Below are 15,765 nucleotides of genomic sequence, written 5' to 3'. Positions count from 1 at the left end.
CTGTGGTGTCAGCCATCTACTGTATTAGTAATTACCCGGTCTGTAAGCCCACCCCTCACGTCTCCCTAGCCTTCCTCCCTCAGATTCTGGACTATATGGCTGGGCATTGTCTTACAGTTTCCCCAGCCAGTGTGGTTGATATGGGTGTCCTGGCACTGTTTAGCACCTGCCTCATGTACCCAGATGGACAATCATCTACTAACACCACCAAAAAACACACTGTGTGAGAAATGCAATGACAGTAGGAACCTGCAGTCCAGGCTCTCTCCCTGTCAAGGCGGCATATCTGTCCCCAAACAGGTTGTCAACACAATTAGTGCATCTCACACACCACAAACACCTAGACACCACGCACAAACATCTGCACTGGTCCTCAACATACACATCCACAAACCAAGGGGATCTCCAAGACAAAACCACACATGAACACCACAACCATACACAGCACATACCACACATGGCCACACACGTGTGTCTCACAGCCACACAGGCGTCAGCTCATATCAAACATGTTACACATAGGGGACTCCAGTGGAGATACACTGGTGTGCCTCTGACCTAGCTGTGTATGTGGATGGTCACAGTTACTTGTATGTCACATGACAGACTTTACCATATTGCATACACACTGCTGTCTCTCACCAACAGGTACTGTCATGGGTCTGTCACAGTACAAGTTGGTGTGCCTGACCGGACATATATGTCCCTGGACTATATGCAGTGAGACATGAGTGAGCACACTGGTTATGTGTCCCAGGCATGTATGTCCCTAGCCTTACACAGCATCATGCTGCCACCCAGACCAATGTCACAATACAATCAGGGAATGATTGCCCTTAACATGTGCACATTTATCCTGTGATATTCCAGAGGTTCCAGTACCTGTGCGTCTGGGATGATTTGGTTAACAGACCACGATGCTCTGACAGAGGGATGGCCTCCTTCTGTCTTCACTGGTCTTCATGCATCTGGCAGTGGTTCTCACCAGCCCCATAGTGACTCCATTGGTAAAAGTGGTGAAGGTATCACTACCAACATACAAGTGTCAGTGCAGCACACATTGAAGGCCATGCTGCTAAATGCTAGAGGTGTACACATGACTTTGCCCTCATTGCAAGCAGTCCTAACCCTGGGAACTGCAGACATCTGTGAGTCACACCAACCATGGTTCAAAGCTGCAGAGAGCACCCCAGCCTACCTGGTCAACCATCCTATCATATATTCAGAAGCCAAAGTGTAGCCGATAATGCCATGGGACATGGGGTTTCTGTATATATATGAGATACATACACACCTCCACACTGTACAGGCAGTAAGATACACAGGGGACACTGAAGGGGTAGTTCACCACTGCCACCTCACACCTATTTAAACCACAGCTAGCTACTGGCCACCATATGCGACCAGGAAGCCCATTCTACCTATATGGACCTCATCAACTGTATTAGGAGTCGGGTCTGTACCCTTATCCTGGGTCAGTTGAACAACCCTAACATACATTGTAAGATGTACCCATGCCAGCACACAGATGGCCAGAGAGCCATCAACAGTAGAAGTACAAACACCTTGGTGAGGCCAGGGGGCTTTCCCTACATGAGGTGAAGGTGTATTGCAGTTGACATTACACAACATTGGTTATCACTGCCGCATCCCTACAGTGTCATCATCCATGGCAAAGCAACCATCCTGGGGTCACGTTTGCAGTCACCATATCCCACAATACCCATATAGCTAGGGTCAGCCATACGTACACCTCCAACATGGAATAAATCCTCAGGGGGGGGTATACACAGCCTCATAGCCCCCAACCCCTCATTAAGGAGTGGCACCCATATCCACACATACACACAAGCGCTATATGTGCATTTGCATAGATGCATGTAGTCAGGTATACCCGACAGGCCTACATTATCCTCTGCTAGGATATGTACACTTGTCTGGTGGACATCTGCAATATATACTATCCATAACAGGGATGACATACAGCTGTCCGAGACAAAGTGGGGGCAGATGCCCATTTTGGAGCAATGTCTCCTTAGCATGTACATGAGAATGGGACAACAACAAACACAGAGCTTATATTGTCTACATCCACTACAGACAGTCATCCCCCCTACTGCAGATATGTCTACAACAGCACAAAAAGCACTTGCAGCATCTCACTTGTGGTGCTCAAGGACACCAGCTATACCAGTGCTGTTGGTATAGCATACTGGATGCCTGACAGAGTCAGTGTAGGCTTCATCCCATGTCTTCCCCATCAGTACATCAGGATATCCACAGTACCTCCCCCATCTCCCATATGTAGGGAACAGGTCACCACTGCCATGTGAAAGTCATGATATACATCTGCCATTGGAGCCTATCACATCACAGGATGCATCCTACATGACCCCAAGCATAACCTTGCAACACCATAAGGAACCATATTCAAAGGAGGACTGACTACCACCTTTGTCCCAGCCGTTTGATGGATGACCACTGTCACCCCATTTAGACTAAGGTGAGGCGTCCCCCACTCAGTCACATGATAGACCCAGCAGCCTAACTAGGCTGTTCTGCAAGGCCATAGCACAGTTTATAATGCACCCCATTAACAAGGACATTGGCGACCTGCACATACTCCATCACACACACTTAGGCTTTGTCAAGGAAGGGTTCATGTCTGTTACACTCGGTTGACCTCTATGACACAGTCACCAAAGTCATGGAGGGGGGGTGACAATGAAAACTGCTTAGCTTGACCTGGACAAACTCTATGACAGTATAACTTACATGGCCATTATAGGTATAACACTTCCAAGTATGCATCACAACATATGTTACCATAGGGGTAGCAAACTGGTGCACTGACACGATCTACCTATTCAACATAGGGAAATCCACCTCAAGCAGTTGACCCATAACTACATATGTAACCTCATGTTCCATGTTTGGGCCTCTGTCAAGTGTGATGTGCACTTCTGAGGTGCATGTAACAGCCAATAGCCTATGTCTGACCATGTCTGCATGCTGTGTGCCATCACCAGATTCCCCAGTGATGTGGACATCTGCCTCGGAGGGTCTCACACAGATACATGACTGTTGCCAGACACATGGCCTCAGGCCACATAACAGGACATGCTGTGTCAATCCCTTTGGGGACAGTGATGTCCCCACATATTATCACAGTACTAACAGCATCCTAGGCATGCAATCAGTCATGAGGGAGTTATGGACACAGGTTCTTGGCAACATGACATTTCAACACAATGTTGTTTCCATTTTAAGGTAAACCTTGTACATGGTCCATGTCATACATAAGAGTATGTCATCAAGGGACATGAGGTATAAATATCCCTGTATTCCCCCCAATGAGGTGCATTATTGTGCATAATTCCCTGTTCCTCATTCACATCACACAGCACATGTAGCAGCTGGGGACAGCACAGAGGTTCCCCACGAGGGAATTCCAGGGCATCAAACATCTACCATACACAGATAGGCTGTAAGGCCTACCCTCTACCCAGTTTCATACATACTCCTCAGGGGTGACCTCAACGTGGCATGCAAGACAATCACGGACTCCACATTGCTGGGACTGCTGCATGAGTGTAACTCATGCTCCACTCTGTTAACACACACACATACATGCCCTTAACCTGGCATGTGACATGAACTGGGCATGTTGGCAGCTCAGATGTGTGTCCCACACAATCACCCTGCTGTGGAATGGGCACCCTGTCTACATCAGGCAGGGTAGCTGTTTACACCTTTGCAGGTGTAACCTGGATAACTGGGTGGTTAACTGCACGTACACCCTTGGGATACCACCTGTGTTCCTGTGTCCCTGTTGGACTGGGGCATCAGGTGCTGCCTAGCATACACATGGGCTAACATCTGGCCTATGCATATGGCTGCTCGGGGCCCATAGCCTAATAACCTCATGTGGTACCAGGAATACTAGATATGGCCTGAGTGCTGTGACAGACTGTGTTGTTATGTGTCCACACACATCACTGCCATCAACTGTTAAGTGTCCCCTATGGGCAACGTTACAGTACCATGTCATCCAGCCTACATCCAACAAATACGTGAGTAGTACTGCAAGTGCATGTGGACATTCCAGCAACATCTGTGATGCACAATAACTGAGAGCAGTGCATATGTTGTGTAAGGTGTCCTTCTTGTAGGTGTCTGGCATCTGCATTACCCAGATGTTTGTGAAAAGTGTACATGTGCCTAATAGATGCAGATCCCCTGCCAGACAAATGTGCATTTCCTGATGCCAGTTGAACAATACATGACGGTTGCCCCCAGAGTTTGGGGAATGTGTCTGCGACATGCCAGTCCCCTGAGAACACAGTAATGGTACATTAATATCTGGTACTCTATTCATTCCCTTACATTGTATGCTCAATATGTACACACTGCTGCTGAGGCAGAGCCAGTGTCCACCCCACTACTAGTGCCTATAACCTGCTGTCCTGCTCCCGGGGGTCACCAGGTATGCTAGCCATATGTGTCAGGCAATGAGATACAGGTGTGGAGTACAAAGTGACCTAGCCACAGTATGCCAGGGACAGTCAGGGACACCTGGACAGTCTTTGAACTAAGCCTGTATGACATTCACAGACTGAGAGGGGCTCACTGACAGTACATGATGTGATATGCCAGCTGTATCCACCAGTACTTACTGTCAGTATTGTACAACAGACAATCTAGTAGCAGTCATATGTCAGCTGACCATTCCTGGGGTGACTCAGGGGCCAGAGTATTGATCTATGTCACTGCAGACAGAGCCATATGAGATGGCTGTAGGTGCTGGACAGCAGACTAACAGCAACATGTCAGTCCAAAAAGGTTGTTGAGACCTACTGTTTAAATTCCTATTTTCTAAGACTGCATCCCCCCATCTGCATTCCATTACATGCTTAATTCTATGACATACGTGGTATATTGCTGTACTCCTTTGTGAGAAGAAATCCAGTTGTAGTCTCCTATAGAATCACAGTCTGTCTTCATGAAGAAAGTGTCAGATCTGTTTACCATAGGCAGCAGCTTGCCTTTTGTAGGTAATGCAAATGAACAGGTGATTGCCTGTGCACCAGTCTGTAACTCCCACTTGCTAATTGCGTCCAGAACAGCTGGGTTGCATTGCCATCAGCCAATGGCATGAGAGCACAGTCCTATAATTAAGGCCTTCATTTAGGCCTTGGCCCTATTCCTGGCTTGTGAGGAGGACATTATCGAGGTGTGGGAGCTACAGCATCAGAGAGGTTATGTAGAAATACTGTTCACTGTTTGGATTGATGTGTTATGGCCACAGTCTTGCATGCTATGTTTGGCCATTGTTAACAGAGTTTGTGATTCTGTGCCAGGTTAATGTTTAACAATGTGTGTTGGGCTCAGTAAGGAGACAGGCAGATGTGAGTGTCAGACATCCTTTTTATCTGAATGTTATGGTACTTCAGTTGATGCTGGTGTATCAGCTGTGTGTGTTTGTAGGGGAAGACTGTGGTACATGTCCATGTCACCTGAACATCCCCCCGACCCTTTATGTATGGGTGTTGTGTGGATACCCTGTTCAAGGTGTTTGATAGGTATGGTAGGTCTGTAGCAGGTAGCTGAACATACAGCTGCATGTGTGGCAGGCTGCAGCTGCTGTATTCTGGGCAGGAGACATACTGGGGATTGCAAAGACATTGGGGGACAGCAAGCTGTATATGTCAGTGAGTGAGCAGTGTCAGCTCTTGTGTCACAGCATGGCCAGGGTGAGGATATCCATTACTGTGCAGGTGAGGTATGTGCCTCTGGTGCATATGTTAAGTAGAAGTACCATCCAGAGAGTGGAAGGGGAGGTTTAGGACATGTATTGATATTTGTGACATGTGTCCTACCCTCCAGGCCTTTGACATGCTACTGTGGGTGGCAGTGACTGTGGTAGCAGCAACCAGGTCTGCTTGACATTGCAGGGCTCAGTTATTTCTATGTTGTATTACCTAGCATATAGTTGTCATGAAACAGACTGGACTGTGGGCCTGAACTGTGGGTGTCCAGATGTCAGAAATGTTAGGAATGTTACCGATAGAGCTACTGAGTAATTATTATGGGAGGTATAGTTGCAAGACATATGTGCATGCATGCAGTGTGTTACACAGGATTGGCATGAACATGTGTGTTTGGATGGCTATGATGTGTGACACTCACCTGTCTGTCATGCTTTTCTAAAATCAGTCTGCACTGCCTTGCCAGTACATCAGCACACAGAATAGGTTTGATGACAACCATGTGTAGCATATCGCCTACTCCGAGGTGATCTCTGCTTAACATATAAAGCTATGTCAAACCCAGAGCTGTTGGACATGCTACACCTAAAGAAATCCCAATCCCTCTGAGCTACATGCTCTAGGAACCTAAATCTTGTCACCACAATAAACAGGACAGGCTGGAGGGATAGATTCCTGTCCCAGAGACTTCCCATACTCTGGAACAAGCTACCCATCTATGTCAAGCAAAGTTCCTCATTAGCAATCTTCAAGAAAAATCTTGATGAGTGGATGGGAAATAGGAAATATACCCCAAGGATCACTTCTATGGCTTTGCTCAACAGTGGCACAGGAAAATAACTTTCTTGGGTGGCATAAGCCAGGGAACCTTGTTGGCTAGTCTTACTTAGGCCCTTGGGCCAATAGCCTAGTACCTAACTATGAACCTATGCCATACGCAGGTGACACAACTGTGGACATTCTGCAACAGTCTGTGCAGTTGTCAGCTGTACCTGCTATCATAGGCCTCCTGTCAATCCATTGACATGTCTTTGGCTGTGTACTGGTTCATTGCCTGCATCAGAAGCCCAAGTGTGCTGTCATATATCACATTATGTATAGAAGTAGTGTCACTGGTACTCAGGATATTTTTGTAACAACTCCAGTAATTCCCCCAGGTTGAGTTGGTCTACTGGTGTATTGCAGTGAACTATAGTTCAGAGGGTCCCGGGGCCAATACTTGGCAGGGCTGTCATTTTTTCCCTAATGTTACATGACTGTACTGCATGATATATTTAGAAAAGCAGTAGCAATTCCCCAAAGATGAGTTTGCCTAGTGGTGTGTAGCTCTGACTGTAGTTCAGAAGTTCCTGGATTCAATAGTTGGTAGTGAAGTCTTTTTTCCTTAATGTTACATGACTGTACTGCATGATATATTTAGAAAAGCAGGAGTCACTCCCCAGAGCTGAGCTGGTCTAGTGGTGGTGTGTTTCTTTGACTGTAGTTCAGAAGGTCCTAGGTTCAATACTTGGCAGTAGTGTCTTTTTTTCCCTAATATTAAATGACTGTACTGAACAATATATTTACAAAAGCAGCAGTAGCACCTCAAAGCTGAGGTGGCCTCGTGGTATGCTGTTATGACTGTAGTCCAGAGGATCCTGGGTTTGAGACTTGGCAGTGATGGCTCTTTTCTTGCCTGGCAGAACAATGGCTGACTCTGATAAGGTGATTAAAGCAGTTTTAAGCAGTTTTAAGTGGGTTTGCATGTGTTTGCGTGACACACAGTGATGCCAAGCGGCACTTAGCTTTGTTTAGCGCCACTTATTCCCCACTTAAATCCCCACTATTTTCAAAAAAAAGAAAAAAAAAGGGGGTGATAGGAAAGTTGTGAAATGGGGGCAAGCAGGGGGAAAACAATATGAAAGGCAGCTAGGGATGTGCAGGATGGGTGTAGGAAAGGACCATACCTCTCCATTTTTTGTGCAGCAACAGCTGTGCATCATATGGGCAATTTGGAATTTGGGGCCTCACACCACACAGGGAAGGGTGTGGGTGACATAACTTTGTTGATTAATTGATGGGATAATTGATTCATAGCAGTGCACATGGGGACAGAATGGATAGCTATGTATGGGAAGAAATTTTTGGGGGGACAGATGCCCTTTTTTTTTTAAAGTGAGAGTGGGATGTTGATGAAGGGTTTTAGGTACATTTGGGGAGGTAAGTTGAGTAGGAGAGGTTGCTTTTAAAGACAGACAAGACAGACAAGACAGCAGACAGGGGCAGTATATGACAAATGAGGGGGTAAACACCTTGGACGGGGAGGGTGGTTGAGAATTGCAGGACCAAGTGATTCTAGAAGGCAACAGTGGGACTGAGATCCTCACCCATGGGCAATCGCCACTGCCTCTTCAAGGCCCCGAAGGTGGTTGTGTTGGGGGCTGGGCACCGGGGCCAGCCTACCCCTCGAGGTGTGCCAGTCTGCCCTCGATCTAGCCTAGTCTATCATCCAAGTCACATTGGATGACCCTGCACATCATACCTGAAACCTGATTCTGTATGACAGTCTCCTGTCCGCACCTACACCCTGGGGGTGGGGGCAAGCCCCGTCCCCTAAGGTGGTTCTACCCAAGGGTGGTGCAGGACCAGCAGAAGGAGGAGCTCCAGGTTGGGTCCCCGACATGCTGGGACCTGGTGCCATGGCCAGATGAGGAGGGATAGGTGGATCAGCCAGAACTGGCCTATTCAATTGTGCTATGGTGTTGAGGTTTGTCAAGGTGTATTGGTTAGTCATGAACAAAACATTTCAGCATTAGTTATAACCAGAGCCAGTGTTAGTATTTTGGGGGCTCCTAGCAAATGTCAAGTTGGGTCCTCCTAGACACTTCCTTGTAAGTATCAACCTGTTACTGCCACCCCTCCTAAGCAACCTCTTAGTTCACGCTGCAAACTTTTAGCAGTAGCACACACAGACAGACATGTAGCTGCAATGCTCTTACATTACAACAGGTCTATGTACCACACTATGTTGGCCGATCTCACAAAGGGACACTTACAGTTACTGGCATTTAGTTGCAACAATGATACATTACAGCAACTCTATGTACAGGTCTGGACTTAAGTGAAATGTCGCCCTAGGCCTACTGTTTCAACAACTCCACAGACACACACACACACACACACACACACACACACACACACACACACACGCACTACAGCACTACATCCTCCTAAGATCCCCCTTCGTGGGTTCTTGATACCATATACATTACTTTTTCTTCCCTTTCTTACATTTTGCCTTTCTCTTCAGCTTTTTCATGAAGCCATAACTTTCTATATACTCTGAAATACATTTTAAAGTTTTTTTTCTTTTTATACAACCTTATCATCCAGTGATGGCTTGAGCACAAATTTTGATTAAGGAAAGAAATTCACTGTTGCTGTTCAGATGTAGTTCTCCTTTCATCCTTTCAACACACCTTTCCTGACCAAGACAGCACAGTAATCATCATTTAGAAAATAACTCAAATAAACCACGGCCCAAGAAGCCATAGGTTTGTAGAGGGTCTGAGATGCATTTTAGAGCATTTTCTCAGCCTTTTAATCCAATGTTGGCCTAAATAAAAATCATGAGAAGGAAAAGAATTTCAATCTTATTTTTTTTTCTTTCTAGGAAGTCATAAGTTGTGCCCAAGGCTTAATGTTCAGTTAGTAGCTCACAATAAACTAACAAGCAAGTAGTTGTGGGAATACATAGGTCTTATCTGGGAATACAGCCTGCTTCCCTAAACTTTCACAAAAGACAGTCACTGCCTATGTATCCATCTGGTGTTAGACTGGGATGAAAGCAAAGGTTCAAACTGCCTTAATCATATATTTTCAAGTGACTGCTGATACACACATACATTTCATGACTCCTTATTCCTCACCCCTAACCCTCAAAGGCAAACACCCGTATATGTGCCTGATGTGTGACTGTGATGAAAAGTGAAAAAATAATGATTACAGTAATACATTCTAATTTGTTGCTCCTAGACAGTACACCGCTCTTACACAGGTTACAGTAACCTTCTTTGCACACCTCTGAAGTCTGTCAGAAAAGTAAAATAAACAATGACCACGTTGTCCTCAGCTCAAACACAAACTATAATGACCTCATATGCACACCTCTAAGGTTTCACTGTGATGCAGATTAAAGAAGTAATAACCACACAATCCCTAGCCCCCCATAACCGACAACAGTTTCTGTACACACACACACACACACACACACACACACACACACACACACACACACACACACACACACACACACACACACACACACACATTTGAGCAGGGCTGGTTTTAGAATGACTGCAGTTGAAAACAAAAGCTATTATCAGCTTATTCTAAAAGGATCATATCACAGTACTGTTCTGGTTAAACAGTCTAATCAGAAAATTGATACATTTTTTTTCTCCTCATTTTTCCCCAACCAACAAGAGCTTTTGAGGGGGCCCCACAGAGTCAGTGATGATTAAGGGAGTCCCCTGTATCCATTTATACAGACTGGGCAGTGAGGGCCACCAGACTCTGAGAAGATCTAAGTGCCTGAATGTTCTGTGATGTATTTCATGCCTTACTTTTGAAATATAATTACTTGTTAGGTACATATTATTGGGTATGTGCACAGATAAAAATCAGTGATATTTTACACATCCACATGCGCGTGCATGCGCACACACACACACACACACACACACACACACACACACACACACACACACACACACACACACACACACACCCACACACACGCACACACACATGCATAAGATATAGCAGTACTAGTTTTATACTTATTTCAGCTAACAGCAATACATTGTGCAATGCTTATACTGCCACAGCAGATCAGTGAATGCAGTTTACAGTCATCAGACAGCAGCAGGGATAGGTCACTTTTATTTACCTCACTGAGGAGCAATGCATACCTGTCACAGTCTCTGATTTCACAGACCTTCCCTGGTTTTGCTCATACTTTTGCTTTGTCCTTCAGAAAAAGGTTTGATTTGCTGGTAAATCATTCAGGATTACAAGCAGTCAATAAATTCAGACATTGGGGTTTTATACTTATTGTCCAACATACATGTTGATGCCAAAGGTTCATAGGTTCATATTTAGGTACTAAGCTATTGGCCCTAGGGCCTATATAAGCCTAGCCAAACAATACCCTGGTTTTTGCCACCCAAGAAAATTGTTTTCCTGTGCCTCCTGTCAAGCAGAGACAGAAGTAATCCCCAGGGTGAATTTCCTATCTCCCATCCAATCATCAAGATTTTTCTTGAAGAGTGCTAATGAGGAGCTTTGTTTGATATAGATAGGTAGTTTGTTCCAGAGTATAGGAAGTCTCTGGGACAGGAATCTATCCCTCTAACATGTTCTGTTTATTGTGGTGACAAGGTTTAGGTCCCTAGAGCGTGTAGCTTGGAGGGATTGGAATTTCTTTAAGTTGAGCATGTCCAACAGCTCTGGGTTTGACATAGCTTTGTACGTTAGGCAGAGATCATTTCTGAGTAGGTGATATGCAATGGAATAAAGCCGGAATTTTTGAGACGGTCTGCATAGGGCATCTGTTTGAGGCTGGTAATCCTCTTCGTGAGGTATTTCTGCGGCCTTTTCAGTTGTTGTAGATGTCTTGTGAGGTACAAAAGGTGCATTGTACTCTATAATGGTTCTAATGAGTGATGCGTAGGGGAACAATTACCTCTTTTTTCCTGGATGAGAAACTTTTTGTGCTGAGGTGTGCCATGTAAAAGGATTTCCTGACTACTATGGCAATGTGATTATCAAAGGAGAGACTACTGCCCACCTGTGTTCCCAGGTCTCTTATCACATTTCTGGTATTAAGTAGACTACCACCTATGTGGTAGTTCATGGGTACAGAGTTTTTACCAAAAGGGATGACAATGCACTTTTTGGTATTGAGCTTGAGGTCATGGCTTTGACACCAGGCATCTGTCTCAGTGAGGTCCTTTTGTAGGATGTCCACATCATTAGGAGTTTTGATTATGTCTCCTAGTTTGCAGTCATCTGTGAACTTCATTAGCCAAAGACCATCTGTGTTAACCTGTATTTCAGAGAAGTAGATACCAAACAGAAGAGGACCCAGGACTGAACCCTGTAGTACTCCACTTGTCACTGGTCTGAAGTTGGATTTGGAGTCTGCTACTTTCACAGTGTGGGTTCTGTTAGTGAGTCAACTGACAACCCATCTTATGACATAGGGATTTATACTTAGTTTAGTGAGTTTATCTATTATTCCAGAGTGGGGAATGGTGTCAAAAGCCTTGACGAGATCTAGATAGGCTGTGTGGACCACCTTACCCTCATCTACAGCTTTGGTGACCGCTTCAAAGAAGTCTATCAGGTTTAGGAGACATGATCTGCTTTTTACAAACCTGAACTGGGTAGGGTCCAGAGTTTGGAGATTACCAATGTCATTGTTTATAAGTTCCATGATGATACATTCCATAGCCTTGCAGACCAGGCTCATCAGGCTAATGGGGTGGTAGTTCCCGGGGTCCGTGGTGGTTCCCCCATTGTGGAGTGGGATAACCATTGTTGTGCGCCATTCAGTGGGCACAAAGCCTGAGGTGAGGCTATGATTGAACATGGTAATTAGGTGGGGTGCCAATTCATTCTGTAGCTCGTGTAGAATGCAGCCTGGGAAGTTTGTCAGGTCCCATGGATGCTGTGTTCTTGGCTTTGGAGAGTGTGTTTTTTACCTGTGCAGCCGTGATTACAGGAACTTTGCATTCTTCCAGTATAGAGATGGGCCCTTTAGGGGATGAGAGGGGTGCAAAGTTAGCACTGAACCTATTTGCCAGGATGTATATTTAGTGCCATTGTGCTGTAACTCAGAGCAGATCTGAGTGTTGCCATTGAGATTATTGACATAGCTATAGAATGCTTTGTGGTTGTCTTTAGAATCAGTGGTGATTTTGTTTTTGTAACTAGCTTTGGAAAATTTTATGAGGCATCTCAGCTTCTTACTGAGGCTGACCAGGGAGTTCCTCCAGTCATGGGATTTTACTCTTTTTTTCAGAAGTTTCTTTCTTCTATTGTAGAGTTTGTTTATGGCAGAGGACTACCAGATTTGTTTCCTTTTTTTGGAGGATAGCATCTTGGTTCTGTTAGGGATTGCATGATCCATGCACTTGTGTAAGTGCTTATAAACTGCATTTGTGTAGGATTCAGCAGTTGTACCTCTATTGTCCGTCGGCATGGGTGTCATGAAGTTTGCCACTTCTGTCTTAAGAAGCGTAAAGTTGGCTTTGGAGAAATTTTTTACAGTGGTTTCCCTAATGAGGGGTGGGCTGGGATGTGGATGTCTAGGGTGATTAGCTTGTGGTCGGATCTGACCAATGAGGAATATTGACCTCTGGTATGGAACACCAGTTGTCCATGAATTGTATTCAGAGCCCTGGTACTGGCCATGCAGCAGTCTGTTGCCATGGACTTTGACAAGAAGCCCAACCATTACCCTGGACTCCAGCATGTCCCAGCACTGTGCCTGAAAGCTTGCCACCTCTTCCCTACTCCAGCCATAGCTCTTGCAGTGATAAAACTCCAACAGGTTCTGGCTGTATTCCCACCTGTGCAGCTTAAATAAGGCTATTTTCCCACCCTTTGCCACCATTTGACCATTTTTAAAAATGCTAAGCTCTGCTTAGCAGTGCTCAAACACACTAAGTTTAGGTGAGCAGTGCTTAAAGTGACAAATGCTTAGCAATGCTTAGCAGTGCACAAACCCACTTGGCTGTGATGAGGACTGCTTAAACTGGGAGTGCTAAGCACTGACCAAAACAGCTAAGCGGACCTGAGCATTGCTAAGTAGTGCTAAAACAAGTGTTTGAGCATTGTTTACTTTGGCTTAGCAGTGCTTAGCAAAATGTAGCTATGGGCAAACAAGATTTTTACATAATAAATGTAGCTCCTACTGTATTTCATTGTAGAAGTAACAGACTGTAGTTTTTCATTACACCACAAGGTGGAGCTGTTTTTAGGAATATAAAAGACAATTTTGAAAGTGAAAGAGGAGACTGGAACACTAGCTGAAGGAGGGAAGACTGACACAGGGAGCTGAAGGGAAAAAGGGCCTTGCAGCATGACTGGATTTTCTTTTCTAGTGCTTTGGAACAGGGAAGTGAAGTTGCGGAGTATGTCTGTTTTTTGCTGAAATCCTGGATGATGGTATTTTGTGGAATCAGGAGAGAAGTCTGAAACCAGTAGTTCCATGCCTGCATATGATTCAGCAAGAAAAGGAGTTCCTTTGGGCCTAGTACAGAGAAGCCATAGATGATTACCAGAGTTCTGGCAGGTGATTTTTCTACTTTTCTCATCAGAGGAACCACGGTGCCTGGTTACTAGGATATTCTCGATGGAGTGGTGAGAGGCTTTGGACATCATTTTATATTTTTATAAGATTTTGAATCCCCCCTAAATGCTTTGTGGATTACAAATAACTGGGATCCATATGAGCTCCAACTTGGGCCCCATCATGCCAGCAGCAAGACTGTAAGTAGTCACTGGCCAGGGAACAGGATATAATAGAGTGTTTCATAGTTGGCCTGTTTAGAATTCATCAAGGGGGTTGAGGGTGTTGGTAATTCTCAATGACATTGCATTTTCTCATATTTGTATTGTTGCATTACAAATCTTCATTGTTCAATGACATTGCATTTTGCTCGTGTTAGTATTGCTGCCTTCAAGAATTTTGCTACTCAATGACATTGCATTTTCTCATATCTGTATTGATGTATTATAATTCGTTTATTGCTTAATGGCATTGCATTTTTCCCATGTTTGTATTGCTGCATTATAAAGCTTTACTGCTCATTGATATTGCCTTCTTTGTGCATTTTTGAATGTCAAGACCTTTTTTCTGTTGAGTTCTGAGGAAGAGAATGAATGTATATTTGCATTGCATGCATATCTCACCTTGCCTTATTGCTAACTGGTGCACTGTTGAAATAATTTGCTTGTGGTTGTGCTATTACCTTTTAAACTAGATGTGTCCCCTAGAATAAAATATGTCATTCTTGCCATCTTAGTGTGTGGGCTAATAGGGGTGTCACCAGTGTCAGGTAGGAAGGAACACATATCTACTTCAGCTACACCTGCCGGTGCACTACATAAAAACTATGTATTGACATTAATTATGCACTACTGATACTTTAGTATTATGTGTATGTATTTTACTTTACATGGCATCATCCTATGTACTTTAATTACTTTACCTTGGGGTGTGACTGCACTGTTTTGGACACTTGTGTTTAACTGGAGGTTTTCACCACATATCTCCACTGACACTGGGATTCTGGACAAATTTCAATAATTACATCAGTAAAAAAAAATAACAATGTATATATAGAAGTGCTTTCCGACATAAAAGCAGAATCGCCTGTCTGTGTATTCGAAGCATGCACCTACTACACATGAAGCTATAACTCTAGCCACTCAGCTAACTTGGCTGTGAGGATTTCAGATATACATTTCTATATAGCTTTTTGTTACATTTAAGCACTGCTGAGCGATGCTTGGTGCCACGCAAACCTGCTCAGCTATGCTTAAGCTTGACCTTTTGTATAACAATTAAAAGAATCCTGTTTTTATTTTTAGATGTTTGGCACATGTTTATTGATAAGCACCACTCCGTGCCACGCAAACACACAAATAAAAAAAAAAATAAAAAAAATAAAATAAATAAAAAAAGTCAAAATCACATTTAATTGTTTCATTTCAGTGCCGTATGGTACTTTGACAATACAGAGTGTGTGTTACAGATACTGTAACACACTCCTTGTGAGACATATATAATTAAATACATTATTAAGTGCCCAAGGACACTTTACATTAATTCTTTAGTGGCGTATGGCACTTTGATAGTGCAGGGGGTGTGTTATGGACACTGCAACACCCCCTCTGTGAAATAACTTAACAATATTATAAATAAGTGTCCCAGGACACTTTGCTT

Source organism: Protopterus annectens, chromosome 1.part1 (genome assembly GCF_019279795.1).
Source record: "Protopterus annectens isolate FY-2018-M chromosome 1.part1, PAN1.0, whole genome shotgun sequence".
NCBI lineage: Eukaryota > Metazoa > Chordata > Ceratodontiformes > Protopteridae > Protopterus > Protopterus annectens.
Note: the sequence above shows the minus strand (reverse complement) of the source record.